A 6,849-nucleotide genomic window follows, 5' to 3' on the forward strand; every position below is an offset into this window, starting at 1 on the left:
AAAAATATTGCATACAGATTTACTTAAGGCATAAAAACCTTAACCGGCAGATAAAAACAACATAATTCAATCATTTTTAAAGCAAAAAATGTACAATTTACAAACATATAAGAGTAAAGAAACTGAGATCACTGAACCGGGTAACAGAGTGGATATATATATATAAATATATTTATATACGTTTGGTGCGGCCGATTGCAACCAAAATTCGAGGTGCACATCTACATGTTATAGCAGTCCTATATACAAAATTTAAACGTTTTGAGGCTACTCATTTTTGAGTTATGCGAGATACGTACGTACATACGTTCGTACAGACGCCACGAAACATTCTCTTCAAAATTAATTTTAAAGCAGTTTTATAATTTTTTTGGAGGAAAAGCGTCTTTTATTCTGTTCTTACGTACATAAATCAAGCAAAAACATCGTTAAATTGCATTCGATAACGGTTAAAATGGATATTCTCGTTGAAATATGTTGCCTGAAACTTTTCGCGATTACAATACTTCCTTTTTACTTCGTACAAAGAAGTAAAAAATCTGATGTGTACACCACATGACTTCCTTGTACAGAATATTAAATTATACGCATTTTTATCTTGAATTTCATTTAAATTGATTGGATTGAATAAAATCTACTTCGTCGACAGCGCATAAACCACAATAGAATAAATGCACTCTTTAAAATCCACTATATTTGTTTACTATAACGATACTCTGAATGCACAAAATTTATATCATTTGAAGAATTATCTTATCGTTGCCACATGTTCTATTCAAATATTATAATAAAGCTAGAACGATGTATGAAAGAAATTAAGCAAACAAAACAGAAAAGAACAGTTTTTCACAGACGATTTAGTATTTCTCATTCAATTATATCAGTTCTCACTTCGCGACAAGGCAAAAATACATAAAAACTCAAAATAGCTGTATTAAAAATTACGAAGTAAATCTTAAACACCTATTTCCTCGAAAAAATTCCAGAAAGGATTAAGCAGGATTTAATTCGCAATAATAAATGAAGGCGTTATTTTTGTTGTTGCGAAGCTTAGTCTCTCCAGATTGGCAACAAATCTACAATTCTGCTGTTTCAAATGTAAACAAATATGTCCGCCATGTTATTTAAAACTTAACCGCACTTAAACAGCTTTTAAATTGTTGATAATTGTACAAATATTGCATCCAGAATTCCGAAAGGCATAAAAACCTTAACTGGAAGATAAGAACAACATAATTCAATCATTTTTAAAGCAAAAAATGTACAATTTACAAACATATAAGAGTAAAGAAACTGAGATCACTGTGCCGAGTAACAGAGGGGACATATATATAAATTGCGGCCCATTGCAACCAAAATACGAGGTGCATATCTACATGTTATAGCAGTCCTATATACAAAATTTCAATGTTCTGAGGCTACTCGTTTTCGAGTTATGCGAGATACGTACGTACGCACATACGTTCGTACAGACGCCACGAAAAATTCTCTTCAGAATTAATTTTAAAGCAGTTTTATATTTTTTTTTTTTTTTTTTTTTTTTTTTTTTTGAGGAAACGAGTCTTTTATTCTGTCCTTACGTACAGATATGACGCAAAAACATCGTTAAATTGCATTTTATAGCGGTCAAAATGGATATTTTCGTTGAAATATGACGCGAAAAACTTTTCGCGATTACAATACTTCCTTTTTACTTCATACAAGGAAGTAAAAAGGGCAGATTTTTCTGTTCATAATGTTTATCTTTTTCCTGAACGGTTGGAATAGTTTAAATCAAGGAGGTCAGAATAATAGAAATACTAAAATACCTGTTTATGGCATTTACTTATGAAATTAGCTGCGTAGCAGCGGGAATGATTGTTATATCCTTCACTACATTCACCCATTTTTTTCTGGCTGCGCAGTTTCAATACAATTATAAACAAACCTTTCGTCTTATCCGTACGCCATACGGCAGCCATGCTCATCAGTCGTGATGTCACGCTGTCGATCCTTCCTCGGCTTCAATTTTGTGACGTCATGCTTACTCCATCTATTCTAACCTCCTTGGTAAAAATGCTAAACGTACGACTGGTTGCGCAGAGACCATCTGCGCATGAACATGCCTCCAATGTGCCATGCGAATCGAGCGCCATTTTGTTCTCGAACGTGGTCTGATGGTGTGGTGGTGAGTATACGAGTGATATCTATTGTTCCAAATTTTAAGTTGAAAATCAAATAAATTAAAATTCTAATGCTTTTTCCACCTAAATGAATAGCCTTTTTTTAATTTAATTGTCTTTTTGATTAATTTTAATCATTATTTTTTTTCTTGCACAGACCGCAATTATAGGCATAATTCTTTTTCTGCTGAATGTATAGGTAAGAATTATTTTTGATTTTGTAAATATTTAATTAACTTTGAATACAAAATTATTTATGAATTGTATATAGTTTATCGGTTTGTGTGTGCAGTTAAAAGGAAGAAAAAAAATCGTGTCGTTTATGTACTTATTCACCCATTTTTCTTATTAAATCCTGCGAAATATAATATATTCTTGTATTTCTGTGTTCTTTTGAACAAATATACTCATTTTTTCATGTTCTCTTTGATATCGTATTAATTGTAATGTTAAATATCTGGCTGAGCAAATATTTTGGTTATCTGCGCTCAACTTTCCAGACGTTATTGGAAACCAGCTTTAATAATGCATCTAGTTGAACATGCTTAGCCGGAAACATTAACATATTAACTTCAGTCTAGCTAGAGCGTGTAATAATAATACCAAAAGCCTAACATTCTATGTACATTTATTGTAAGCAATTCTAGTATTATTCTGTTATTTGTAGCGAAATTAAAAATTGCAGCAAGAAGCAGTAGCTTTTGCTGTGATGTGGTTGTTTTGTTATTAAGCCCAGTTAAATGTTCTCTTGCCTGTATGCAGCGTGGTGTGGGTGTGATGCGGCTATTCCCATTCTTGATTGTAAGGTAAAATTTATAATCCATTATTTGCTTAAATGAATAGGTTTTCAGTTGTAATTATTTATGTTAATTCATTTTTTTAAAGCAAACTGGTGAATGCGATCTTTTTTACCTGAATTTCTGCATGTATAGGTTAGTAAAAACTATATTTGTAATTATTTAATTTCAGTACAAAATGTGTATTAAATGTATATAATTTGTGTGTATTATTAAATTTCAGAATGTAGTTGCAGATTAAATAATTACATGGTTCTGTTCGATTCAGGGTAAGAAATGAATATGGTGTACTTCAAAGGTATTCTTTCAATGCTGTGCGCATAACTCTTTTTTCTTATTCAAATGTAATTGTATGGTGTGGCAGTGATATTGATGTGCCTTCTTTTTTTTTTTTTTTTTTCCCTGCTGCTTATGTGCTTATTTACACAAATTTCTTATTACATTCTGTGAACAAATTTATAATTTTGTTGTTGTTATTGGATGAGCATTGGTACTAAATGTCTAGCTGAACAAATTAATATTTTTCTTAATATCAGCAAATATTTCAGTTATGTGTTCATTTGGCAGCATTTACTGCAAACCAGTTTTAATGTTGCTTCTACTTAACTAGAAACATTAACATCGAAGTTGAGCCAAAGTATGTTTTGCCAGGAAGCTAATGTGTGCTATTTTTTATGAGATTCTGGCCATGTCTAACCATATGCTTTTGCAGTGCCTTTTTTATTTTTTTGTCTGCCATGGTCCATATGATTTGTTTTTAGGATTACAGTATTTTTAAATTGTTAAACTTGTACTCATCCTCAAACATGTCTTTTCACAACAGCAATATGGTAAAACTAGATATTATGGTCCAGATTGGTGAGTTTTAAAAAAATTGCCAAATCGATTGTTTTCGTGCTCATCATATCGCAGGTTACAAATTTGAATTAATTCTGTAAACATGCAAAAATATCTAAAACAGGACTTCAAGAAAAACAATGAAGAATCGCCCACTGCTTGGTGCATTTTTAAGAATTACACATCCTCGGTATCCATGTACACATCGACCAATTTTTTACTTGAAGAAACATCTTAGAATTGCAGAACTGCAGAGTCGTAGGCGAGAAGTTGAGTATGCAGCTGAAATCATAGAATGAATGTCAGTTTGTGTTTGCTTCACTGTGTTTCAACAGTTGTGTTAAGTTGGCATTAAGGTAAAAAATTACAAGAAGAAAGCTTCAATGTAACCTTTGTATATATTTATGGGATTTTGTCTTAAGTCCCTATTCTGTTTTGACATTCAAAGTTAAAATATGCATCAAATGATTGTATAGTTCATTAATGCCATATATTTTGTTAATTTCACAAAACTGGATCAAATTATTTCGTAACAGTAGTATATAAATTTCATAAATTTGCCAGCTGGAATGTCCTCTGGAGCAGGATTTTTAATTTTCTTTTCTGTTTCAAGGGCAAACTTGCTAGCAAATTCCAATCTGTGTAATTATTATCATATATTAACCCATTAAATGCTGTGGTGCTCGTTTGGTTATCATAAACAGTTAAAAGTCTTTAATTTGGACTCTTCGGCGATTTTAGATTATCGGTTTTTTGTATTATAGCTCATCAGTTTAAATCTTTTAAGATGGCATGCAGAAATTATAAAATTAAAAATATGAAATAAAGAGCAATTTTGATCTAAAGGGTATCAAAATTTACAAAAAGAGTTTCATATTTATTTGTTTACTTTATTTAACTTTTCTTTCAACGTGTGCATGCGTAAAGCATACATTACGCATAGTCGAAATTAGAAAATTGCAACCAGAAAACTATTTCATGTGTATTTGTGATATTTATAATGATGAATTTGATTTAAATCATATCAAAGACGGAGTACATCGAGATGAAATACTACATTTAGTGAGGAATTATAAGCCGAATAAAATAAAAACATCTGCCCTGAAGATGAGGATAGTGCTGACAGATCAACTTCCAGTTCATTACACGCTGCGACGTACCCCCTCTCTCATGCAGAGCAGCGCGAAATTGATAAACAGATTTCGGAATGGTTAGAGAAACAAATCACCTCTCTGTCACTTTCTTCATGCCTTTAACCATTTTTTGCAGCAATTCCACTTTTTGTTTGATGGACATCAAAACATGCTTTCGCTTGTAAATCCTTTGATATCTCCAGAATCGGAAACTCTTTTTGACATAATCGAAAGTTCAAGCTTACTTTTTATAAAATTGCTCTAACAGTCTGCAAAAAATAATAAGCCGGATCCAATTAGAAGATTAAGGAACAACGCGATATGCAACATTAACTGAAATAGATCATTTTAGCTTAGCTTATACCGTCCATTATACATTAAACGCATATGCGCATGCGTTTAAGCATGTGCAGGAATGCGTTTAAGCATGTGCAGGAAGTTTGTAGCTTTGAGGTCCGGATTATAGATCATTCCGGATTAAAGACTTTTGACTGTACTTTAAGCCACCTAGTAACACCATCTAGCTATCTTGGAGGGGAAAAAAGGCAACATTCAAGTCATCCACTGAATGTCATTTGTAGAAAACCTAAAGTGATCACTACCTATACGCTCTTATGCTGAGCTCATGTTCATTTCCACATTCCACTCTCCTCTTATCACAAAAGCGAAACATGTGTTTCGAAAATGGATTAGACATAGTAGATTGAGGCTAATTTTGGTCATTGTGATTTCACTATATTATTTGTGAGTGTTGATTAAAGCGGTTATTTACTTCTAGCAACAGTCCCTGCTAGACGGGACTTTCCTGGGAAATAAGATTTTTAGTAGCACTGGTTTAAATGGGAGGATTCTTAGAAAAAAAAGAATCCCACCTAGTTACAGAAACAATGTAGCGGCTATGTGATAGTTCTTCAAACCTCGCCAAAAATGTCTCGGCTGAAACTCTGTCCTGGGTAGAAATGAACCAATCAGATGAAAGTTCTGCTTCTGAAGGATCACATGGTCCCAATCTGAGCGATAATCGATTATTGTTTGGCATTGTCTTTGTAGTAAGTGAAAATGGTAACCTAGCTACATGGGTTTCCTGGAAATGTGCCGGTTCTGAGAATTGCCCCTTTCGTCATCCAGTTCGGCATAGCCGAAAGATAATGCGATTTTAAAAATTAGATAATTTTTTTTTTTTTTTTTTTTTGGTCAGTGTAATTTGTATAGATGATGGACACAAATTCATAAAGCCGCATTTGGAGATTACAGTTGATACTGAGTAGAATTTCAACAAGCATTTTATGATTGCATTGTACAAGAAAAGGCTTGAGAAAAGCTTTGAAAGAATTTAAAGATAATATGGGATTCTCAGAACCTCTGTAATTCTGCCTTTGAAGATGACGGCAATGATTTTATAAACGTGGAGCTTCCTCCACAGCAGGTTCATGGAGTTTTCTGATGATGGACTAGAGGCAGAATGAGGCATTGCTAGGAGTGAAAAGTGTTATTTAAGATTCTGTGCTTAGCAATGAATCATTACGGGCATTTCAATAGAGATTAAAAATTGTCTTCAGTTAGTCATTTATCTTCAGTAACATACGAGAGTATGCTGAACAGGCACTGGAAGCTGTAGACACACTAATGTTTGTGAAAAATGCAACACCATGAAGGAATTGTCGGAAATGAATGAAATTTATTCCGCATATTACCGATAGTGATACAAGTAAATGATCACATTTACAAACGAAAAAAAACGAAAGTTGGAAAATCAGTACTTTGGGTTTCTGTCATGCTGAGCGAGAGCCTGTACACATCGTGGCATTGAATCGTATAGGTTCTGAATGTAATCCTGGGGAATGGCTTTGACTTGATGTGAAAGTTCAGTTTCAGTGTGTGCCCCACTAGCTGTACGTGCGAGTCGCTAACCGATGAAAT

At 33.2% G+C, this 6,849-nt stretch overlaps 1 protein-coding gene across 1 annotated transcript in view; it reads right to left on the bottom strand.

The window, feature by feature from the left end:
- Positions 1 to 2,001, bottom strand: part of LOC146993754 (uncharacterized) — a 28,103-nt gene extending 26,102 nt beyond the window's left edge. The window contains exon 1 of the mRNA XM_085806908.1: positions 1,809 to 2,001. The gene's annotated coding sequence lies outside the window, so the exon portion shown is untranslated. The remainder of the gene's footprint in view (positions 1 to 1,808) is intronic.
- Positions 2,002 to 6,849: the final 4,848 nt, after the last annotated feature.

This window comes from Stegodyphus dumicola, chromosome 12 (genome assembly GCF_044657685.1).
Source record: "Stegodyphus dumicola isolate Sdum_Otavi_A_Nest chromosome 12, ASM4465768v1".
NCBI classification, from domain to species: Eukaryota; Metazoa; Arthropoda; class Arachnida; order Araneae; family Eresidae; genus Stegodyphus; species Stegodyphus dumicola.